A 25,814-nucleotide genomic window follows, 5' to 3' on the forward strand; every position below is an offset into this window, starting at 1 on the left:
TGGGAGAAGATATTTGCAAATGACATATCTGATAAAGGGTTAGAATCCAAAATATGTAAAGAACTTGTATAACTCAACACCAAAAAAACAAATAATCCAATTAAAAAAAGGAAAGATGTGAAAAGACATCCAGATGGCCAACAGACACATGAAAAGATGCTTAACATTGCTCATCATCAGGGAAATGCACATCAAAACCACAATGGGATATCACCTCACACCTGTAGGAATGGCTAAAATCAGAAACACAAGAAACAAGTGTTGGTGACGATGTGGAGAAAAAGGAACCCTAGTGCACTGTTTGTGGGAATGCAAACTGGTACAGCCATTATGGAAAACAGTATAGAGGTTCCTCAAAAAATTAACAATAGAACTACCCTATGATCCAGTAATTCCATTACTGGGTATTTACCCAAATAATATGAAAATACTATTTTTTAAAGATTTTATTTATTTATTAGAGAGAGAAAGAGAGAGGGAGAGAGAGAGGGAGAAGCAGACTCCCCACTGAGCAGGGAGCCTGATGTGGGGCTCAATCCCAGGACCCTGAGATCATGACCTGAGCTGAAGCAGATGCTTAACCAACTAAGCTACCCAGGCGCTCCTGAAAATACTATTTTGAAAAGATACATGCACCCCTATGTTTATGGCAGCATTATTTACAATAGCCAAATTACGGAAGCAACCCAAGGATCCACTGATAGATGGATGGATGAAAAGAACTTGTGGTATACATACACAATGGAATATTACTCAGCCACAAAAAAGAATGAAATCTTGCCGTTTGCAAAAACATGGATTGATCTAGAGGGTATATAATACTAAGTGAAATAAATCAGTCAGAGAAAGACTGATTTCATATGATTTCACTTTTATGTGGAATTTAAGAAACAAAACAAATGAAGATAAAAAGAGACAAACCAAAAAGCACTCTTAACTTTAGAGAACAAACTGGTGGTTACTAGACAGGAGGTGGGTGGGGCAGGTTAGGTGAAACAGGTGAAGGGGATTAAAAGTACACTTATCCTGAATGAGCACTGAGTAATGTATAGAATTGTTGAATCACTACGTTGTACACCTGAAATATAACACTGTATACTAACTATACTGGAATTAAAACAACAAGAACAATAACAACAAGTGCTTTAATCTAGTATAATATACTCACCATGCTATCAATAAACTATTTGTCTACACATATAAATAACTGCCTTGATAATCTGCAAAACAGTTATAATTTGCTGAATGCTTGCTATGCTAAGAAGTCTGTGGTTGGTGACATATATTATTTAATATCTTAAAACAAATTTACTTACTTATTATTATTCCCATCTTACAGGTAAGGAAACTGAGCTCAGAAGTGACTTGCCCAAGATCGCCTATCCCCTAAATCATGAAGCCCTCATCTGTCTGAGGTAGGATTCCGTGAAATCATACTCCTCATAGTGCAGCAGAGGGGCTAAAATGTCTCACAAATGTAAGATTTTTGCATTTAGCAATTTAACTGATAAAAATTTTCTGCAATAAATGTGTTAAATTCTTTTTTTTTTTTTTTTTTTTTTTTAGGGAGAGAGAGAGTGTGTGCAGGGGTGGGGTAAGGAGCAGAGGGAGAAAGAGAGAGAGAATCTTAAGCCTCGACTCGGGGCTCGATCTCACGACCCTGAGATTGTGACCTGAACCGAAATCAAGAGTCGGACACTTAACTGAGTCATCCAGGTGCCCCTACATATGTGTTAATTTTTAAATGATGTATTTGCCTGAGTAAAAAAATAGCAAAGGTACAAGGATTCTTGGTATTGGTTACAATTATGGAAGGAGAGAAAGAATAGAATGTACCGTGGTGTGGGGACTATAATTAGTCTATCAGTATTTCTCTCTGCTCTGTTGGCTGAGAAAGCCTAGGAGCAATAGGAATGAGCACACCTAGCACCCACATACTGATTTCTAAATACTATTCTCCACTAAAAGAAAACAGAGCTCCTTAGAAAAAAGGGTGATTCCAGGGCAGGGGCAAGGAAAGTATAAGTATAGAACATCTAGTTAAATCAGAAAATAAGGAAGCAGTCAAAATAATGGAAAAATATCAAAAGAACACAGGAACCAGGCTGAGGGGGCTCCCACTGGCCAAATAAAATAAAAATATTTATTTTGAGCACCAAAATAAATAATGATAAAAACAGACTATAACCCATGAAATAAGATTCCATGATATACTTAAGTAAATGGAGAAGGGAAGATTTTTTTTTTTAAGATTTTATTTATTTATTTGACAGAGAGAAAGAGAACACAAGCAGGGGGAGTGGGAGAGGGAGAAGTAGGCTTCCCGCCGAGCAGGGGGGAGCCCGATGTGGGCCTGAGCTGAACGCAGACGCTTAACCGCTTAACGACTGAGCCACCCAGGTGCCCCGGGAAGATCTTTTTTTATAATGGAATGCAAAGTATAAATATAAAAGGAATGATGGAGTTAGAAAATGATCAGTGAATGCTAAAACTAATGGGTAAAAGTTTGATGAGATCTGACATATTTACACAATCTTAAAAATTTGCTTATAACTAAATTTGATACATTATCTTAGCTTGGTTTCTGGACTAGGAAAAAAACTAAATAGGTCTAAAGGACATTTGAAAAACAACAACAAAATATGAATTTTGACTGTGAACTAGATAGTAGTATTATATCAATATTAAATTTCTTGATCTTGATAATTATATTGGTTATGTAAGAGAAAGTCCTTCTTTTTAAGAAATATATGCTTAGGCATTTAGAGGAAAGATCTATCACTAAGGTGCAGTCAAATTGTTCAAGAAAAAAAATTATGTATATATACAAACATATATACATACATAGAGCACATGCAAATGTAACAAAATATAAACCACTGGTGAACTGAAGTAAAGATACATAAGGGTTCATTGTTGTTCTTGTAACTTTTCTCTAACTTTAAAACTTTTTTTAAAAAAAAGTAATCATCTCTTCTGAGACTAAGGGAGACTAAGGGAAAATAAATTTTTCTAGGCTTTAAAAAAAGAGATTTAATACTATTCAATACACAGATGACCCTTGAACAATTTGGACATTAGAGGGGCAGAGCCCCAGGGCAGTCAGAAATTTGCATGTAATTTTTGACTCCTCCAAAACTTAACTACTAAAAGCATACTGTGGACAGATAATATAAATAGTTGATTAACACATAATTTATATATCTATTATATACTATATTCTTACAATAAAGTAAGCTAAAGAAAAGAAAATGCTAAGAAAATCATAAAGAAGGAATACCTTTACACTACTGTACTGTAAAAAAATCCATGTATAAGTGGACCTGGTCAGTTCAAACTCCTGTTGCTCAAGAGTCAACATATATCCAATGAACAGCTCATTTATAAGACCTGATGCTGTGTCCTACAGATTAGCTAGAGCCGTAGTTCTGAGTGTGGTACCCATACTGGACCTGCACCAGCAGCTTTACTTGAAAACTTGATAGAAATGCAAATTATTCAGGGGCGCCTGGGTGGCTCAGTCAGTTAAGCATCTGCCTTTGGCTTGGGAGGGTCCTGGGATCGAGCCCCACTTAGGGCTCTCTGCTCAGTGGGGAGCCTGCTCCTCCCTCTGCCTGCCACTCTGCCTACATGTGCTCTCTCTGTCAAATAAATAAATAAAATCTTAAAATGCAAATTATTCAGCTCCACTCCAGACCTGTTTATGTTCTACTGATAGATATAGGGCTGTAATAGGGGATAAAATGATATACCACTTGAAATCAAGATTATGGAGCAGAGGTAGATGGTTTTTTTAAACTTAATTTAGTATGCAATAAGACACTACTAAAAGTTTGTGGGCCAAGGAATAATATAATAATTATATTAAGATCACTCTAGTACCAGTGTATAGAATGGGTCACTTCTAGGGAGATTCTAGAGGAAAAGACCAGTTTAAGTTTCTTGTAATAGTGCCAAGAAAGATGTATTAAGACCCTGAACTAGCCTATGGGACTAAAAGACAATAGATGAGAGATGCCACAACGGGTGAGTGCCTCAGAGTTATCACTTGGCTGAATGTGACACAGGCTCAGGGTAAGGAACCAAGTATAAGGACAAGGTGAGGGGTGAGGAAAAGACGAGCGCCATTAAAGGTTAATGAGGTTTCAAGCCTGGATGGCTGATAGAACAGTCTGGATGCAGATGAATTTAAGGAAACTTCCTATAGCTGGGCCTTTTAAAGGCCAAGGATCCCAGCCTAATAATCTTATAAAAGCATGTTCTTCTAAACAGTGTCAAGTAAGGAAGCCGGTGAGTCCAGCCTTATGATTCTATAAAGCATGTTCCTGTAAACAGTGTCATGTAAGGAAGTGTTTTTCAGACTTGCAGATTTTAAAGATTTGTAAACATTCCAAACAAGCTTTAATGGATGAGTTGCTTTTTAATTTTACAAATTAAGAACTTTAAAAAACACTTCTATTAGCTGTCGCGAGTGTAACTTGGTAAAACCACTCTGGAAGAAATGGCAATATCTAGAGGAGCCAGAGGTGTGCGTACTCCACAGAGTATGGTTTGTGCATAGCGTATCTGCTAAGAACATACATCAGTTCAATCGGGCCTCTGACGTGTCCTACCTACAGGATTTTGGACAATTTATTTAACCACTATAACTCAGTTTCTTTATCTGTAGAATGTGGATAATAGTAGTGTCTATCTATTGTTTTGAGAATTAAATAAATACATACGAGACACTTAGAACAGTTCTTGGCACACAGCATTGGTAAACATCTGCTATTACAATTACGATGATAATGACAACCCAGACCCAGCAATTCCATTTCAAGACATATTCTAAAAAAACTCTTGTTTATATGCACAGGAGAAATGTATAAGGGTGCTTTCTGCAAAATGTTTAAAGTAGAAAATACATGGGAACAACCTCAAAGTCCATGAAGAGGAGAAAAATAAACTGGCATAAGCATTCAGTGACTGTATCATTTAAAATGAATAAACATGTACTACATTTAAAAACATGGATAAGTGTGGAAAGCATAATGTTAAGTAAAAAAAACAAGGCGTGGTCAGACACATGCCATTTGATACCACTTATATAAAGTGGCATACTCAACAATATTATTACCTTAAACAGCTACATACAAACCAATGTAGTAAAAGGTTAAAAACATGCACAGGAAGGAAACACGTTCGCTTCTGGGTAGTGGATACTTTTGTGGGAGAGAGAAATGAAACTGAAGAGTATACAGTGGACTTAAACAGTATCTGTAAAGTTTGTATTTAAAAAAAATCTAAAATAAATACAAAAAAATATGATTTGGGTAAAAAACCAGGTTAAATCCCTGTACTTTTCTGTGTGCTTAAAATACTTCATAAGGTAAAGGCAAAAGCAAAAGAAAAAATGACAGTCCACCAATATGTTTTTAAAAATCACAACATTTTAATGTTTTTATTTTGAAATAATTTTAAACTTACAGAAAAGTTAAATGTAATATGGAGTAATACGAAAACTCATATTTTCTCTGCAAGATCACCAATTTTTAACATTTTACTGCAGGTTTTATTTTTTCTCCCTTTGCATGTATATTTTTTTCAACTTGAAAATAGTTTGCCATACATCATGGCCCTTTACTCCTTAATACTTCATTTGTAATTCATAAGAACAAAGATAATCTTTTAATGTAACTATAGCTTGGTTATCAAATCCAAAAATATAATACTGATGCAATACTTTAATATACCACCCATATTCCAATTTGGTCAAGTGCCCAATAATGTATTTTTTAGCATTATTTTTCCCTTTGTTCCAGGATCCAGTACAGGATTATGTACTGTGTGTAGTTTTGATGTCTCTTTTAGTCTCCTCAGCCTTTCTTTGAATTTTGTAACATGGACATTTTTCAAGAACACAGGGCAGTTGTTTTTCTTTTCTTTTTTTTTTTTTTAAGAATTTCAGCAACAGTATTTTTATTTATAAATCATGCACAAAGGCCTATGAAATAGGCTTTCTTAGAACAGACCCATCTTGGCTAACTCAGTGGCACAATTCAAAAGTGAAAAATTAAGATATATTCTTTGTACAGAAGAGTCTTTAATAAACCCAAGGAATGTTTTCCACCAAGATACAAACTAGACCCTAGTTTTGCACGCAAAGGCTGAGGACTTTTATCACACACCAAGATTTGCTTTAATAGTTAAGGGACAGCAGAGTCAGGCTAGCAAAAAGTCACCAAGACAACAACACATTTCCATTTGAGAGTAGTCATTTATTAACCGACCAGTTTACAAAAATAATCATGGTAGATACCTTAGTTCATCCTTCTAATAAGCCTATTGATCTGGTCTTCCCTGTTACCATCATCTCCACCTTCTACAAAATGGGTGGTCTTTTTCTTCATTCCCCCTCGTGGAGAAGATAATTTGAAGGGCCATAAAAAGTTGTTTGCTTCTTTGAAACGTTTTCCAACAGTATAGATCTCGTGAATCAGATCCTCCATGCAGATGATGCCATATTTACCAAGAGATCGGGCAATCAATGTGTTATCTGTCAGGGCAATTCGCTTCTTGTTGATTTTGCCATAACCACGCTTGTAGATCAATTCATTCACCGACTTCAGGTTTGGGTACCCCCATGCTATATAAGGTTCCACAATCCTTAGCATGTTAACTGAAGCCTTGTTGAGCTTAACAAAGGTGCCATTGAAGATCTGGCGAAGGTGAAGAAGCTGCAACACCTTTCAAACCTTTGGGCTCACACCATTGATACCTCTGATCCTGATGACAAATGCCAATTTGGGTTCCGCAGGTACGTAGAAGTTGCCAGCTTTTCTTGCCATCCTTGCCATTCGAATCTCAGTTCTGTACATCTGCCTATATTCCTTGTGGTAATGCTTAGCTTTTTCACAGATAAGCTTCCTTCTTGCCTTTCAAAGCATCTTCTGAGCAAACTTCTTCCTCAGACGCTTGATCTTCAACTCTGCGAAATTCCTTCACTTCTTCTTAAGGGTTTCTGGCACAGCAGGAACCTTCTTTTTCTTCTCTTCTGCACCCTCCATGGTTCCAGCCGGAAAAAGAGCGGGCAGTTGTTTTTCTAAAAAACAGTTTGGGTTTGTCTGATGCTCCCTTATAATTAGATTCAGGTTATGCATTCCTAGCCAGAAGACCATAGAACAGTGCCTGATTTTGTGTTCTTCTCAGGGTATCATTAGGAGATATATGTTGTCCCATGTTGCTGATGTTAATTTTTTTTTTTTAAGATTATATTTATTTATTTTGAGAGAGAGGGAGAGACAGAGCACAAGCAGGTAGAGGGGCAGAGGGAGAAGGAGAAGCAGACTCCCCGCTGAGCAGGGAGCCCGATGTGGGACTTGATCCCAGGACTCCGGGATCATGACCTGAGCCAAAGGCAGAAGTTTACCAGACCAAGCCACCCAGGTGTCCCGCTGATGTTAATTCTGATCAGGCAGTCAACTTGTTACCTGGTTTCTCTTATGTGTTTTACGTTGCACCTAATAAGCAATCAGGGAGATTTAAGATCATGGAAATATACCGCTCATCAAACATTCCCTCTAGATTTAGTATCCATTGATGATTTTTGCCAAACCAGTCTTTACTATGAAAATAGTAATTTTCCAATTCTACCACACCCTTCACATTTACTGGTTGGCATCTTACTGTAAGGAGGAGACTTCCTTTCTCTTCTAAGTATTCATTCATTTGTTTATAGTATTATGAAGTCATGGATTCCTGTTTTTCCCCAATGGCTTAAATTTCATTATTGTCCTCAGTTATTACTTTTTGGATCTTTTTATTGAGATAAAATTCATATAAGATAATTCATCATTTTAATTTGTATTTTTAGTATAATCACAGTATTGCACAACAATCAGTATGATATTAATTCAGAACATTTTCATTGCTCCAAAAGGAAACCCCGTATCTTATTAGCAGAAACACTCTTAGCAGTCAGAATTCTCACCTTCCTGCAGCCCCTGTCAACCACTAATCTTTCTGTTTCTACAGATTTGCCTATTTGGGACATTCCATATAAATGGAATCATACAACATGTGGCTTTTTGTGACTGGCTTCTTTCACTTAGCATAATATTTTCAAGGTTCATCCATGTTGCAGCATGAATCAATACTTTATCCCTTTTCTTGGCTGAATTATATTTCATTATATGGATATATCACATTTTTTTAGGTTGTTTGTCTTGTTTCCACTTGTTGGCCATTATGAGTAATGCTGCTGTGAACATCTGTGTACAAGTTTTTGTTTGAACACTTGTTTGTTTTTTAAAGATTTTATTTATTTATTTGGCAGAGAGAGACACAGTGAGAGAGGGAACACAAGCAGGGGGAGTGGGAGAGGGAGAAGCAGGCTCCCCACTGAGCAGGGAGCTCATGTGGGGCTCGAGCCCAGGACCCTGGGATCATGACGTGAGCCGAAGGCAGACGCTTAACGACTGAGCCATCCAGGTGCCCTGAGCACTTGTTTTTAATTCTGTTAGGTATATACCTAGGCATGGAATTTCTACATCATATGGTAATTCATTGTTTAACTTTTTGAGAACTGTTAAACTTTTTCCAAAGTGGCTACACCCTTTTATAATCCTACCAGCAATGTATGAGGGTTCCAATTTCTCCACAACTTTGCCAACATTTGTTAGTTTGTTTGTTTCTTTAATATTATAGCTATTCTATAGAATATGTGTGTGTGCATGTGTATGTGTCCTTGTATTTTATTTTTTCACATAAAAGGCAATATATATATATATTACATAGCATTTATATAGCATATATTGCTTTGCACTTAGTTTTCCCCCTTACTTTCAAAGAATAAAAAAAAAAAGATCCTAAAAAGGCATTTTTCAGTATACCCCTAGGAAGGAAGTGGTAAATTATGACTTTTTTCTGCCTTTATTTGAAATAATCTGCTAATAATCTCCTTTCCAATGCTAGCCTTACTGGAGACTGCTAAAAGGAAAAAAAAAAAAAACCAAACCAAACCATTCTAACTATGGAAAAAAAGCAATATAATCATTACCTAATATCATATTGAATATCTGCTCTTTTAAATGTTTATTTGTGCTGCACAAGAGTAAAAACTGTATTTCAGAAACACAGCTGGGACCCCGATGTTGTCAGCCTGAAGAGGCAGTGGTGATGGGTGACTGCTGACTTCTGAAAGAACAATTCTGGTACACTTGTGAAGCTGGGAAGCTAGATCCCAAGAATAATTAATAGTTGTGAATGAGGAGAGACAGGGGTTTCAGAAACCGGTTAACAGTGGAAGCAGAGTTTAGAAGGGAGCACATAGAAGAAACAAGGTTAAAACCATATCTTTAAGGTTGGGGACTAAACGAATACATTGAGACAGAAGGAAAAAAGTCAGTGGATATGGAGAGACTTCTGCAAAAGGACAAGGAGAAGGAAAAGTTTCTGAAGACTGTGGGAAGGGGTGGGGGGCTGGGTAGTCTTGAAAAGAACTAGGGTCACTCTGTCCTGAGAGAAAAGACAGGCTGGAGAAGTGGGTGGGAAAACAGAAATTCTGTGGTGGAGAGAAGTTCATATAGATGGTCTTTTCAAAAGAAGAAAGATGAGGTAATCTGTACAAGGTTGGGGCAGAGAGGCAGGGTTGGCACTGGAGATGTGAAGACTGTGGAAAATGCTTGGCACAGAGAAGCCATGTGGAGAACACAGTGCAGAATGAACAATATAAACATGACAATCTCTGTATTGGAATTTCTTCCAGCTTTGTGAAATGATGTAACTGTTCTGAAACTCTTGCCATCCTTCTATTATTGAACTAAAAATTTTAAGCTATCCCATAAAATTACAAACAATATATCAGTTCAAGTAAGAGTTGAATTTTAAAAAATACTGCACTTGCTAAATCTGAGTTAGAAATATGCATATTTGTGATTATTATATACACATATTTTACTTACATATTATTTTAAACTAGTAATAATATCAAATATCTAAAGAATTCTATTCGTCATTATAAATACTTAACCAAATGAACTAATTTGAAGTTTAATGTTCAACAAACATTGCTATTACATAGTAAAACTCACCATTTTTTTAGAACAGTTTTTAGGAATGCCTCTTCATTTTTAGACCAAATCAAAGTTAGCTGACTGCTCAAAATATAAAATGGCAACTAATCCCAGCTCAGAGAGAAGTTAAAAAGTAACAAAGTCAAAGAAGCTGAAAAGGCATTCTCTGGGATAGCTTTGGGCGGGAAGTAGTATATTATATTCTTTCCCTCCCTTTATTTGAAGTCTGCCCTGTAGTAATTTCCTTTACAACACTAATCTTAAAACACAGACATATTAAAACAAACAATCTTTCTGTCAACTTAAAACTGGCAGAACTGGCATCACCTAACATAATATTTGTATTTATTTTCTTTATTGCCAGTCCCTACCCACCCCATTGCCAACTCCCAACTGGAATGTAAGGCCCATGAGAACACACACTTCATCAATTTGTTCTGTTTTATCTTCAGTGTCTTGAATAAGGCTTAGAATATAGTGACACTCAATAAATATGGATTAATGAACAGAAAATCAAATATAGAATCCTAATGCACATAAGGAAAAAGCAAGCCTAGGAAAAACAGGTTTTTATGACGTAAGTGGTATCAGCATTGTGGATTACTAGGAACTGACTATACATTTGGTTTACTAGATCTTTGCTAAATATCTAAGATATACTAGAGTCAAGAGTATAAAATTCCTTGTTAAGGTAAGGTTAGAAGCTTGTCTTAAGTAAAATAAATGGTTTAAAGTTTTATAAAGTATGTATATTTAGTTAAAATTGTATTTACTTTTTTTTTTTTAAAGATTTTATTTATTTATTCATGACAGACAGAGAGAGAGAGAGAGAGAGGCAGAGGGAGAAGCAGGCTCCCAAGGAGCAGAGAGCCCGATGCGGGACTGGATCCCAGGACCCTGGGATCATGACCTGAGCCAAAGGCAGACGCTTAACCATCTGAGCCACCCAGGCGCCCAAAATTGTATTTACTTTAACGAGATAAATACTTATTGTGAACTTTCAGAATTTATGGTATAGAATGACAGATAGGATTAATATAAGGAAGAATATGGTAAGTAGCATAAGAAATTCACTGAGATATCCAAGTAAATGTGTTTTGAAATGTATCTGAGGCTTGGAGCTAGAAATGTAGACTGGGGAGTCATCTGTTAAAGGAAATCAATAACCTATCTTTTGTGGGATTTTGAACAGAGTCTAAGGGAGTTTGGAAAAGGTTTATAGGATGTGGAGTGTTTGAGATAGGACATGAAGGACAAAAATTCCATACTAAAATGGTGGAAGGTGTTCAAGTCAATGGGATTGCATAAGCAATGGGACACACACCAGAAAGAATATGGTGTAGATCAATGATGCATGAAGGCATTTTGGGGAGAAAAAGGAATATATCTGAGGAAGTAATGGAAGAAAGGACTTAAAATCTGTAGTATTGCAGATCTCGAGGATTCTGCATGTAGTTTGCTAGAGAACAGGATGGGCATAGATCAAGGGTTTTTGCTTACTTTATCTAACTAATCCTCTCGACAATCATGTGAGGCTGGTATTACCCTTGTGGTGGACACACTTCTCCCCGCACTCCTGAGTCCATGTGACTCTAGTGGTTCCGACCCTATCTCCGGCTTGAGAAATGGCATGTGCCTCAGGACTGGCCAGTTAGAGCCTTTAATTCCACAGCTACAGTTACTGTCTCAGGGATGGGCACGTGACAGGATCAGTGACAATGAGATGGTAGGGGATTTTTGCTGAGACTTCTGGGACAAATGGAAGCATCCTTGTCCACTGGATTAGAATCTGGGAGGATGTGAGGAGTTGCTGTTATGACTACTCAAGCCCACGGAGAAAGCCTGAGTGGCACAAATGAGGGTATGTATGTGGGGGATGGGGTGAAAGCAGAAACAAGAGATGGAGATATAAAGAGAAAATCTAGGCCCACTTGACATTATTTTAGCCTCTAATAAAGCTGTGCCTAGAGTCAGTTCTACCTATGGTCCCCAAAGAAATTTTTTAAAAAATATTTTATTTATTTATTTGAGGGAGAGAGGGAGAGAGCGTGTGAGAGAGAGAGACAGTGAGCACCAGAGGAGGGAGCGGAAGAGGGAGAGGGAGAAGCAGGCTCCCCACTGAGCAGGGAACCCGATGTGGGGCCCGATCCCAGGACCCAAAGGCAGATGCTTAACCGACAAGCCACCTAGGCACCCCACAAATTTTTCATTATAGGCCTTTTTAACTATTTGAAACCATAAGATTCCTAACTAAAAATGTCATTCCCATTTTACAAATGAAGAACCTGCAGGACAGAGAAAGTAAGTAATTTGTCCAAGACCACATAGGTTTTAAAATAACAGACTTATAGCTCTAACTCATATCTGATGGCTCCAGGCTCATGCTGCTAACTATACATTTTTTATATTTTGTTTTCATACATATGTGTGTATGTGTGTCTAAGAAAGAGGGAGAGGAAAAAAAGTCAGAGCTTGACTTTGATTAATTTATTTTGGCATATAAAAATAATTACTACTCATTGAACATAATGCTAAGAACTTTACATAAATTTCCATAGATGCCAGTCATTACCGGCTTGTCCATACCCACTTCTAATAGAATCTTTCTTATTCACAACTGCTGTTCCCTCTCTTAGCCTCAGACGCTGGGGTCGGGGATGGCATATGAGCCAGATATGCTCACAAAGGACTATGACTTGTGTAGCTAATCAAAATATGAGATGGGCCAATCAGATTCCTTTCTTGCAAATAATGGTGAGACTGAGCCAGTTGGTGATACACAAAAGGATGAGCACATCGAGAGCTGGGGTGGTCATTTGAGACCATGTGCAACACAGAATTCTAAAGGAGAATAAGAACAGAAGACTGTGCAGAGAGAGAAGAGTACAGGGCAGAGAGAAAGGAAAGCAGAGATAGAAAGGGAGAAGCAGATTACATAGCTTTGAAAGGAGAACAGCCTCAGTTTCTGATCACACTCTACCTGTCTACTCTTTGGCTGTGGTCTTTGAGTATTCATGGGACTCCATTGTGTTTACAAGAACCCCCCCTAAAGAAGCTTGAATAAGTCTTGGACAATGAAACCAATAAAGTACAGACTAGAACAAGACATCATCGTAGTGAATTATCACAGTGAATTAACCCAGTAGGTAATTATTTTCAAGATAAAGAAGCTGAGATTCAGAGAATTTAAGTAAATTTCCTGAGGGAAACAACTAGTATGAGATGAGGCTAGGATTAAAATCCAGGTCTATGTGTCCTAACTTCACAAGTATAAGACTAACTGGAATAAGGAAACGTCAGAGACAAGGAAAACAAGAAGAACTAACTTCAATATTTTAGGAAGAGGTAGTGAGAGACACACCTAGAGCAATGGATGAAGTAATGGAAATGAAAAGATAGGTACAAATGTCTGGGATGTCTATCGGGGTAGGGCTAAGGGGTGAGTGAAGAAGTAGAAGAAGCCAAAGGTTATATGAATTTTTTTTTACCTTGGCTGATCGACAGAACAGAGGTGCCATTAATAGTACTGGTGGGGAGATTAGGTCTGGGACTTGTTTTTGTGGGGAATAAAATGCACTTAATTTTGGTCATTATTAGTTTTAAGTCAACGTATTTAAAAAGGGAGTTGAACATGTGGGCCTAAAGCTCAGAAAAAGGGATTCGGGAATTATTTTAAGTAAGTGACTTCAGTGAAATCTTTATAAAACTAAGTAAATCATTATATATTCAGGAAAAAAAAATGCAGTACTGTACAAGTACAAACCTTTAAATTCAGAGATAAAGACTATATTTAATCCTAAAAAGAGACTGTTTTAGATGTCTAATTTTACTCTGGCAGTATTTATGGTGAGAAATTTATTGGACCCAAATGACAGAACAAAGCAACAGAATCTGGTTATTTAGTTCTATATAGTCACAGTGTGCATGTACATACATACACAAACACACAGACACACACATGCATACACACACAGACATAACTAAGCATTTGTATCTTTAAAGGACGTAATAATGTTTTAAATTGTACAGCAAAAATATATGGATATAACATAAAAAAATGACTTGTTTTATGCCTTGCATTTCTCCATGGAACTTAAAATCCTTTAACAGACATTATCTCATTGTTTTAAGAATTGTTATGAAACGATCTGACATTTATATAACACCGTTCATACTCAATAATCCCAAAGAGCTTTACAAACCCTGGAAGAATGACTTTGCTCATGTTCAGAATGCAACCACTGAGGGATGGAGGTGGGATGGGTGGGTAGAGAAGTGCACAGGACTGTGGTAGATATTCTGTGAACATAGCAGTAACATTATAAAACCATTTAAGAAAGGAAGTGAAAGACATTATTAAACAGAAAACCATAAAGAGACAAGCAGAAAAGATCCAAGGTAAGATTATATTACATGTGTTAAATTTGAGAAAAATATTAATACCAAGTGGTCTTTTTTTCATTTTTGTATCTTACTAGAATAATATAAAGATATCTTCAAGATAAAAAAAAAACTGAGTATCATCTGCTAAGAACTCCATTTCCTCTTTTTTCTTAAAAGATTTTATTTATTTATTTATTTATTTATTTATTTATTTATAAGTAATCTCTACATCTAACGTGGGGCTTGAATTTATAACTCCGAGATCGAGTCACATGATCCACTGAGTGAGCCAGGCAGGCGCCCCAAGAACGCCCATTTTCTATAGTGATTTTTTGTGTGGGTAATGGTCTGTTTTCCAACTGTCAACCACATTGAGGATACTAAGTTGTTACTGATATTTTGAGGCTTCTCCTCCCCTCCTTCCTTTCCTTTTTGAACTGAGACTAGGATGCTGAAAAACAAACATCCTAGTTTGTTGGATGGAAAATGGAAAAATAAAAAAGGGTTTTTTGCTTTGTTTTGTTTTGAATTTATCAGATGATTAGGGCTCTCCAGACGGAGAGAACCAATAGGATGCATATATATGTAGAAAGAGATCTGTTGTAAGGAATTGGCTCACAAGATTATCAAGTCTGAGAAGTCCCGAATTGACAGTTGGTAAGCTAGATATCCAGTTTGAGTCTGAAGGTCTGAGAATCAGCAGAACTGAGGGTTTAAATTCCAGTCTGAAAGCCAGAGGTCTGAAACCCAAAAAGGGCGGACGTTTCAGCTTGATTCTGAAGGCAGGCAAAGACTGGTGTCCTCGCTCAAGGCAATCAGCAGGAGGAGTTCCCTATTACCTCAAGAAGGTCAGGCTTTTTATTCTATTCAAGCCTTGAACTGTTTGGATGAGGGCCATCTATACTAAGGAGGGCAGTCTACTCAATCTACTGATTCAGCTGTTAATACCATCCAAAATCACCTTCACAGACACACCCAAAATAATGTTTGACCAAGTATCTGGGTACCCTGTGGCCCAGTAAAATTGATACATAAAATTAACCATCATTTCGGATAAAGAGCCTCTGTCCTTCCATGACAAAACTAACAGAATCCAGTTTTCTGAAGCATTTAAGGTCAATGTAATAATGTATTTAAAGAAGATGCTGCCGGATACCCTACTTGGACAAGGAAATATGCCAGTTAATGCCAAAAGGCTACTGCAGTACCCCAGTGTTATCTCCTTTAGTCACATTACACATGACGGGGACTAGAGAAGATGAGTAGCACTTTGAGCATATGGGTGGAAGTAGAGGGAATTCAGGGGGACAGCTGGATATCACAAAATACTACAAAACCAATCTCTCAGCACCAAGTCATGTGCTTATGCGGGAAAAGAGCCAGTTTTCCAGAGGAATGAGAACATAAGCTCAGAGCTACACTGGGGCTTTGACTATCTCTTTAGTCACCTCACGGTAATAAGCAGAGAACATCCTTATTAACTCTCTAAAAATACCGCTTGAGGCCCTGGGTCTGAAGATCACCTTTCAACATAGTGCTCGGCGTCAGTACAAATTTGCGACTCTGTCGCCATCGCCACTACCACTGTTGCTATACCAAAGTTACCATATATTTTAGATACTGTACACTTTAAAGCTTACAGTAAACAAATGAATATACCCCTTTCACAAATGAGGAAACTGAGGCTAGAAGAGGCCAAGTGCTATAGATATGTTTTTGTTTGCCTAGTGTGTTTTTGACCCCTTCTTCTAACAGATTCTGCCCCTGATGACAGAGTGACACATGATCAATCAGTCACTGTCTGTCTCCTAGGAGCTGGGCGCTCTAGAAAGAAGACAGGGTGAGTTGTCTGATGATAGATCCTGGAAACAGTCCAAGAGCTCTTGCATCCAAGGTCTCTGGTCTTCCCACTCAGCCTGAGGTTTGGCCATTCAGCTGTGTTTCATTTTGTGTGCGATCTCAACATCCCATCCTTTGGCTTAAATTTTAGTTGGTTGTGATCAAGAACCTTAAGAAATACACATCTATGTTATATAATTTATCCAAGAGCAGATAGGTATCAGTGGAAGAGCTAAGACTCACACCTAGATTTTTCTGACTTCAAAGGCTATACTTTTAACCACGATACCTCACTGGTTTTTGAAAATTGGAATCCTGTAATGGTATCTGCCACCAAAAGGAACTATAGCATTCTCCTGATTTTATATCTTGGCTTCTTTAAGTAAATTTTTTTTGAAAAGAGTTAAGCTAACATGGAAAATCTTGTAAAATTACTCTATAAAATATAATTTCATTGTTGAAAGGGAAAATCTTTAGCGGGCATATCTGAGTTGGGTTATTTGGATACTGAATAAAAGGGACAGGCAGAGGTATAAGAAAATGCTACTTGAGCTGTGCTCTTTCTCAATCAGTGAGAAGAAATGAGAATAAAACTTTTAAGAACCTCCAGATAAGCAGGCAAAAAGTAGAGGGTGCACAGACTTTCTTTTGCAGGTTCATAAAATGGAAAGACCCAAGTGTTCAGAGTCTTCTAGCTCCATAATTGTGTGAAATGGCCAAAATTAATCTCTCTGAGCCTCAGTTTCTTTATCTGTAAAATGGGGATAGTAATGTCTATCTATATAGGTCACTGTGCGAAGTTAAATTCTTTCTCTCTCTAGTAAAGTTTATGCCCAGTGAGGGGCTTGAACTCACAACCCTAAGATCAAGAGTTGCATGCTCTACCAACTGAGCCAGCCAGGTGCTCCTGAAGTTAAACAATATAAATAAATCTTCTAATATAGAGCCTGGCACATGGTAAGTATTTATGAAATGGGAGTTGCTATTATTGTTGTAGCTGTCATTAAACTGAGTCAGGTGATGATGGTTAGGGGGCTGACAGGAGAAGGCTGTTGAGAAGAGTGTGGAAATAACACATAGTTGGAAAACCAAAAGGATAAAAGTATTTCAGGGACAGGAGCTTTTAATTCTTTGTTAGGATCTCTTGCCTTTGTATGTGTGTGTGTTTCATATTGCATTTATCGTGAAAGTAATGCCAATAGCGAAAAGTGCACAGATTTAAAATGTAGAGCTCAGAGTCATATCACAAAGTAAACAGCCAAGTCGGGCAATCACACCCTCTGGCCCTGTAGAAGTACCCCTGCTGCCCATCCCAGCTACTGTCTAACCTTTCCTCTGGGACAAAAACAACAATTATACTACTACCCTTTGTGACAATCACATTCTTTTCTTTATAGTTTCGCTTTATAGTAACACTTCGGCATGTGTTACTAAATTTTACTACTTAATTTTGCCTATTTTTTTCATTTTATATAAATGAATTCATATATTTCTTTTGTGTGTAGCTATAGGTCACTAATTTTCCTTGGTATATAGTATTCTATTCTATGAATATATTACTTTTTTTTTTTTTTTTTTTTTACCATTCTACTGTTGGTGGATATTTGTGCTGTGTTTTGTCTGTTTTTGGCTGCTAGAGATAATACTACCATGAACATTCTTGTACATTGCATACATTTCTGATGGCTCTTTGTCAAAGAAGGAGTAGAATCAGTGGGTCACAGTTCACGTATTTTTAATTTTGGCAAAAAATGTCTATTGTTTTCTTAAGTGCTTGTATCAATTTATACTCTTAACACCAGAGGATAAGAGTCCCAATGTTCCTCATTCTCAGTAACAATGGATATTGTCATTCTTCTGGAGACTGTGTGTAGTATTGGCTTCAATGTGCATTTTCCTGAACACACATGAGGTTGAGCAAGTTTTCTTAGGATTACTGGGCATTGGATATTTTGTTAAGTGGCTACTGAAGTCTTTCATCTGTTTTTCTTTGAGTTATTTATCTTTCTCATTGATTAATAATAGTTCTTGAGATCTTCTGGCTATCTTCTCCCATTCCATGGCTTACCTTTTCACTCACTTCAGGGTGTCTTTAATGAACAAAGGTTTTAATTTTATCATAATAATATACAGCAAACATTTTCTTTATGATTAGTTCTTTTTGTGTCCTAATCCTTATATCTCTAACCAATGTCATAATGACATTCTCCTAAATTATTTTCTAGAAGTTTTACTTCTGTGCTTTTCACATTTAGATCTACAGGTCTACCTGGAATTGATTTTTATGTATGGTGTAAGGTGTCAAGCAGTTTTCTGTCCTCACATTAATAATCCAAGTTCCAACACAATCACTAAAAAGACTCTCCTTTCCTCATTACTTTGAAGGTCCAACTTGCCAGGCTTCCTATTCTATTTCCCATCTCTGTCAGTCATTGTACCAATCCCACACTGTCTTAACTACTTAACTTTGTAAGATATCAGATGACACACAGTTGTCACCATCTTCATCTCCCTCATGACTCTCTTAGGTACTTGGCTTTCTCTACACATTTTTGAATCAGCTTATCAGGTTCTACAGAACCGGTTGGATTTTGATTGAAACAGCACTGAAGTTTGGGGGAAAATCACATCTTTACTGTTTCTTCTTTTCTAAACTTTTCACTTCTAATTCTTGCCTTATTATACCAGCTAGGTTCTCCAGTAAATCTTTATTAATAAAGAGATCATAATGTGCATCTTTATCTCATGCCAGATATCATCATATCATTCTGCATATTTGCTACTGGTTTTTTTAGATACCCTTTTTAATAGTACAGTCCTATTTCTACTGTGCTAGAATTTTTAGCTAAAATCATGAACATCTGTTGAATTTTATTAAATGTTCTTTCTCCTTCTCTCAAGATGATAAAATGATTTTTTCCTTGATTCTATTAATGTGGTAAGTTATATTGGTTGATTTTGAATCTTAAGTCAAAATTGCATTCCTGGAATATATCCAAATTTGTAAGAATGCATTCTGCATTGAAAATATTGCCTTATTTGATATACTAGTATGTGGCTTAGAATTTATGAAGGTTGGCCTACAATTATCTTCTCTTGAAATGTTTCTACCAAGTTTTCTTATCAAGGTTGTACGGCCTTCATAAACTGGACAGTAACGTGTTCTCTCCTTATTAATTATCTGGTCAAGTTTCTGTGAGATTGGTGTAATGAAGGAGTCTTAAATTATGGATTTGATTTCTTTAAGTTAGAAGAAACATTTAGAATCATACTTGTTCTTAGGTTAGTCTTAGTAAGGTACAATATTTCTTAGTAGCATAAAGTTGTTTAGATTGTCTTGAAAGCTTTTTAGTGCTTGTGGGATCTGTAATTATGTTTTTAAAAAATTGTTATTGGTTATTTACACCTTTTTTTCCTTATCCAAGTTAATTAAGAGCTTAGCAATGTGATTAGTTTTTTAAAAGAATGTGTTTGTCTTTGTCATCCCTATGCTATACGCATGTTTTCTACTGCACTGATTTCTGCTTTTATTTTTTATTATTTCTTTCTTCTTTCTTTGGGTTTAATTTGCTTTTCTCTTTTCTAACTTCTTAAGAGGGGTACTCGCTCTGTTTTATCTTTGAAATTCTAGAACAAAGTAAGTATTTTAAAGACTGTTTCTGATAATTTCAATTTCTGGAGTCCCTTCACAATTGTTTCTATTGGCTGTTTCTGCTGGTTTTGGTCAACTGATTTTGTCTCTCTGTATGCTTGCCTATTTTTTATTGTAGGTCAGATATTGCATTTGCTGACTTGTTTATAGAAAAATACAGTGCCTGGAATGATGTTATTTTCCTTCAGTGATGATTTATATTGGGTTCTGCCAGTACATGAAGGTACTAGCAATCCAGGATCACCTTAATCCAACTGAGATGATTTGAAGCTGTATACCTACAGAGGCCTGTCCACTTCCAGTTAACCTTTACCAGTAGAGAAAAGACCCAGAGCCAAAACATTCACAAATATTGCCTTTCTAGGCCCTGGAGTCCATTCCCTGTCCCATCGCCTTAAGGGTCTATCAAAAGCAATGCATTGCCTTTTAGCCTCACCACTATGCCCTCTGAATTTAGCAAATTTTCCTAAGGGAAGAGTTGCCCCCAAACCTGGACCTCCATTCTTTACTGGCTCTTGGCCCTGAAATTCATCACTCTCTTATTAGTTTTCCAATGTGTTAAAGATTTTTTTTAAAAAAGATTTTAAATATTTGTCCAGCTTTTCTAGTTGTTCTAGTTCAAATTACCTGGCCAAAGCAGAAGACTCCTAACACTGCTTCACTGTCTCCGGCCACTCATGACTAAACCATACTTTGACCCATACTTTGCACTATATACAAAAAGTAACTCAAAGTGGATCATATACATCAATGTAAAATCTTAAACTGTAAAATCTTTAGAAGAACACATAGGGGAAGATCTTTGTGACCTAGGGCTAGGCAAAGATTTTTTAGATCCAACATCAAAAAATCAATCCAAAAATGAAAAAAACTAGACCTCATCAAAATGGAAAAGTTTTGTTTTTTGAAAGACACTGGTATGAGGATGAAAAGAAGCCACTATTTGGGACAAAATATTTGCAAAATCATATATCTGATAAAGGACTTGTATCCAGTGTATATAAAGAACTCAAAATCCAATAGCAGATAACAACATAATAAAAATGGGCAAAAGATTTGAGAAGATACTTGGCCAAAAAATATATACAGATGGCAAATAAGCACATGAAAAGATGCTCAACATTACTATTAGAGAAATGCAAATTAAACCACAGGATAACACTACAAACTATGAGAATGGCTAAACTTAAAGAGTGACTAGGGGTGCCTGGGTGGCTCATTCAGTTAAGTGTCTGCTTTCGGCTCAAGTCATGATCCCAAAGTCCTGGGATTGAGCCCCGCATCCAGCTCCCTGCTCAGCAGGGAATCTGCTTCTCCCTCTCCCTCTGACCCTCTCCCTCCCCAACTCGTGCTTTCTTCCTCCCTCTCCTTCTCTCTCTCAAATGAGTAAATAAAATCTTAAAAAAAAAAAAAAGAGTGACTATACCAGTGTTAATGGGGACTGGGATATCTCATACACTACTTGTGGGAATGTAAAATGGAATGACCTGTTTGGAAAACAGTTTGGCAGTTTTTAAAAAGTTAAACATACACCTATCACATAACCTAGCCATTCCAGTTCTACGTTCTTTAACCAAGAGAAAAGTATATGGCCACGTGAAAACTTGTGGAGTATCTATATCATGGAATAATAATAATAAAAGGAATGTTATTGATATACACAACCACATGTATAAATCTCAGAATACTTATGCTGAGTGAAAGAAGCCACACAAAAAAGGGTACATACAGTATACCATTCTATTTAAATAAAATTCTAGAAAATACAAACTTTTACAGTGATAGAAAGAACTTCACTGGTTGCCTGGGGATTGAAAAGGGGATTACTCAGGGGCATGAGAGTATGTTGGGCCTTCAAGAATATGTTCACTGTGTTGACTGTGGTGAAGTTTCACAGTCATATATGTATGTCAAAACACATCAAATTGTTCACTTTATTCTTCAGTAAAGCTGTTAAAAATATTTTTTCTATTTTGAAATTACTGTTTGTGGAGCCTGTCTCTTGACTGGGTCCTTTCTGATACCTACCAATTTAATCCAGTCCCTATATCACACTGTCCTGTTATATATTATTTTCATAGCCCTTATTATCTAAAATTACTTTGTTCATTATTTGTTCATATGTGCTCTTCATTTTACCATGGATTCATGCTCAAAAAAGTAGATAATCTTGAGTTGTCTTCATTCTTATTTTTTTTCCCTTAGCTTATAAATTATATAATTGTCCATTTAAACAAAAGTTAATTTCATTCATTCCTTTAGCAATTATTTGTTGAATGCCTGTATTTTGCCAGTCATCATGTCAAGTACCAGGCACACGGAGATGAATCAGTTATGACTTCTGCCCTGCAGGGCACTCTTCAACTATTGCTCTACTTACTGCCCTTCATTTTGCAGTGAAATCTTACTCATCTCTTAAAACCTGGCTCAGATACTTGGTCAAGTTTTCCTGACCAAACGGACTACTGCTTTTTTGGTTCTTCCTAGGCCTAGCTTCTTTCTTTGTTTATATTATGTAACAGCATCTGCTAATTTTCTCCCTGAATTCATTCTCCCCTTTTACATTTTAGTGATAGAACTACACCCCACCCTTCCAACCCCCAACACTAAGTTTTAGCTAGGCACTTGGCCACCCAAATGTAGTTTAGTCTTTCTTACAGCTAGGTATGGGCATATGATTCAAGATACTATGATATGACTGAAACTGCTGCATGCAACTTTTGGGTCATCTTCATCTTCACAATGAAGCCACCTGTCTGGTACTTATTCTTTCCCCTTCCTTCCTGTTGAAACACAGATATAAAGGTTCAGCAAAGGGCCAGGTTCAATCATGTGGACTATGAAAACATCCTAGGAGATGGTAGAAAAACAAAATGAAAGAAACTTGGTGGGACGCCTGGATGGCTCAGTTGGTTAAGCGTCTGCCTTCGGCTCAGGCCCTGATCTCAGGGTCCTGGGATTGAGCCTCGAGCTGGGCTCTCTGCTCAGCAGGGGAGGCTGCTTCTCCCTCTCCCTCTGCCCATGCTCATGTGCTCTCTCCCTTGCTCACTCTCTCTCAAATAAATAAATAAAATCTTAAAAAAAAAGAAAGAAAGAAAGAAAAACTTGGATCTTTGAATGAGCTGCTAGCCATGAAGGGCTCATACTTGGGCCATTTTACAGAAGAGAAATAATCCCCAGTATTATTTAAACACTGTATTTTTTGAGTGTCTGTCTGCTTTTCTCTACTACTCTCTTTTTAATAGCAACTTCTTTTGTGACTAATAAAACTAGCTGTATTGATAGAAACTTCCATATGTGGCACTTCTTGAACATAACAAGTAGTTACCTTCTCTGGATTGGAAGGACATCTGGGAAAGAACAAGTGACAAATATCTAATACAACAAAAACAAATCAATTTTCTAGTTATCTACTATGTGTAAGGACTAAAAAGTTGTATTACTGATATATTATTAAAAAATTATAATTATAATTATTGTAACCCCGATCTAACAAGTGTTTTCTGTTTTACTGATTTCTGCTCTTTATTATTTCCTTCTTTCTACTTTGTTGGGTTAATTTTGCCTGCATTTTTTTGAGCTTCTTTACATGGGAAAAGCTTCCAGTAATTTCCTGAAATATAAGTTTTAGTTATAATTTTCCTTCTAAGTGTTGCTATAGCCACATCAAAATATCTGGAAATCAGTAACTTAAAAATCAATTGTTAATTGTTAACAACTGCATTTTGTCAGAGCAGGTAGATGGTCTGAAAACAATCCTCTGAAATTTTTCTAAAGCTTTCTTTATGGCCCACTATGTGGCCACTTTCCATAAAAGTGTCAAGAGTGCTTGAAGCTGTTGAGGGCCATGCTCTGTTTATGTGCATGATATCAAGCATGTTAATTGTGCAGTTCAAATTGTCTGTTCTTATTAATTTTTTATAAGCTTATTTACTCAATTACTAAGAAAAGTGTATTAGAATCTCCTAATAAGAAGGACTTGTTTACTTCTCCTTATAAGTCTATCAGTTTTGCTTCATACATTCTGAGTCTGTTACTAGGTCCATTCACGCTTAGGACTATTAAATCTTCCTGGCAAAGTGAAGATGTTGTTATTATGTAGAGGCCCTCTTATCCATAATAATACATTTTGCCTTAAAGATGCAATTGTCCGATATATTTAAGATGTTTTTCCTGTAAGTAGCATATGATTGAATTTGTTTTTCAGCCCAGTTTGATAGTCTTGGTCTTCTAGGTGAAGAGTTTGACTTTTTGAATTATTTCAATATAATTACTGATAGATCTGTATTTTATTACTCCAATATTATTTTGCACTGTTGTTTTTAATATTCTGTTCAGTCTACATGTCTTTTTCTTTTCTTTCTATCTCCTTTCAGATTGAATTTTCCCCTCTAATTCCATTTTTTTCTCTACGAGATTGAAAGTTATGACCTTTTCCTGTCCTCTTAGTAGTCTTCCTAAAAATATTAATGTGGATATTTAATATGTCGCAGTCTCAAGTTAATTTGTATCTCTAGCTTCTTCCAGAACAAGGATTCATACAAGAACACTTTTCCAAACTCCTTTTACCTGCTTCTCAAACTTATATGCAATTTTTGTTAATTTTATCTTTATTTTAAGCACAAGACAGTATTATTTTACTCATTTAGCATTTCTTTAGATATACTCATATATTTACTATTTTCCACATTCCTTTCTCTTTGCAGCACAGATCTTCCATCTGAGCTCACCCATCTTTTGCCTGAAGTATGTCCTTTAGAATTTCCTTTAGTGAAGGTATACAGGTAGCAGAGTCTCTGTTTTTCTTGGCCTGAAGAAAACCTTCCTTCACTACACTCAAAGATAATATTCTGTCCTATGTCCATGCTTGTTGCTGTTGAGAAATCAGCACTTGCTTTTTTATTTTATTTTTTATTCTTTATATTTTTTTAGGGGGAGGCCCCCCAACACGAATGGGGGAGGGGCAGAGAGAGAGAGAGAGAGAATCTCCAGCGGACTCCCTGCTGACCACAGAGCCCAATGCAGGGCTCAGTCTCACAACCCTCAGATCATGACCTGAGCTGAAATCAAGAGTCAGACGCTTGCCACCCAACTGCCCCAGCTTTTGCTTTTTTAAGGCAATGTCTTTTTTCTCTGGCTGCTTTTTTTTTTTTTTTAAAGATTTTATTTATTTATCTGACAGAGAGAGACACAGTGAGAGAGGGAACACAAGCAGGGGGAGTGGGAGAGGGAGAAGCAGGCTTCCCGCTGAGCAGGGAGCCCGATGCGGGGCTCGATCCCAGGACCCTAGGTTCATGACCTGAGCCAGGGCAGACACTTAACAACTGAGCCACCCAGGCGCCCCTCTCTGACTGCTTTAAAGGTATCTTTGTGTTGAAGACTCTGAATCTCTGAATATTATTATGGTGTGTGTACATCTGGATTTATTCTTATTTATCCTTTTAGGTTTTTTCATTCTTCTTTACTCTGTGAATTGATCTCTTTCATTAGTTACAGAAAGTTTTCGGCTATCAGCTCTTCAGATATTGCCTTTGTTTGTCCTTTGATCTTCTCCTAGAATTTGATTAGATTAGATTCTTTTTTTTTTTCTATTCTTCCAGGTCTCCTATCTCTTTTTGGGCTGAAATCCATATAATTTTTTCAATTCTATCTTTCTGTTTACCAATGCTCTTTTTAGCTATGTCTAATTTGCTATAAAACCTATTGAGTTTTTAATGTCAACTATTATATACTTTTCACTTTTAGGAGATTTCCTAAGTTAGTTTTAAAATCTTCTTGTTCCACATATCTTTAAACATTTCTTTTCTTGAAATGTATTACATATACTTATTTAACATACAGCTAAAAACTTAAGAATTTGTGAGTCTGATTCTTTTTTTTTTTTT

The 25,814-nt window shown here is 36.6% G+C and overlaps 1 protein-coding gene and 1 pseudogene across 2 annotated transcripts in view; both read right to left on the reverse strand.

Moving 5' to 3' along the window:
* The window catches only part of CWC27 (CWC27 spliceosome associated cyclophilin), a 193,941-nt gene that overhangs the window by 57,487 nt on the left and 110,640 nt on the right, over positions 1 to 25,814 (reverse strand). The gene's annotated exons all lie outside the window — the stretch shown is intronic.
* LOC145722698 (large ribosomal subunit protein uL30 pseudogene) lies at positions 6,066 to 7,064 on the reverse strand (annotated as a pseudogene).

Source organism: Leptonychotes weddellii, chromosome 7 (genome assembly GCF_054177405.1).
Source record: "Leptonychotes weddellii isolate Sample4059 chromosome 7, ASM5417740v2, whole genome shotgun sequence".
NCBI classification, from domain to species: Eukaryota; Metazoa; Chordata; class Mammalia; order Carnivora; family Phocidae; genus Leptonychotes; species Leptonychotes weddellii.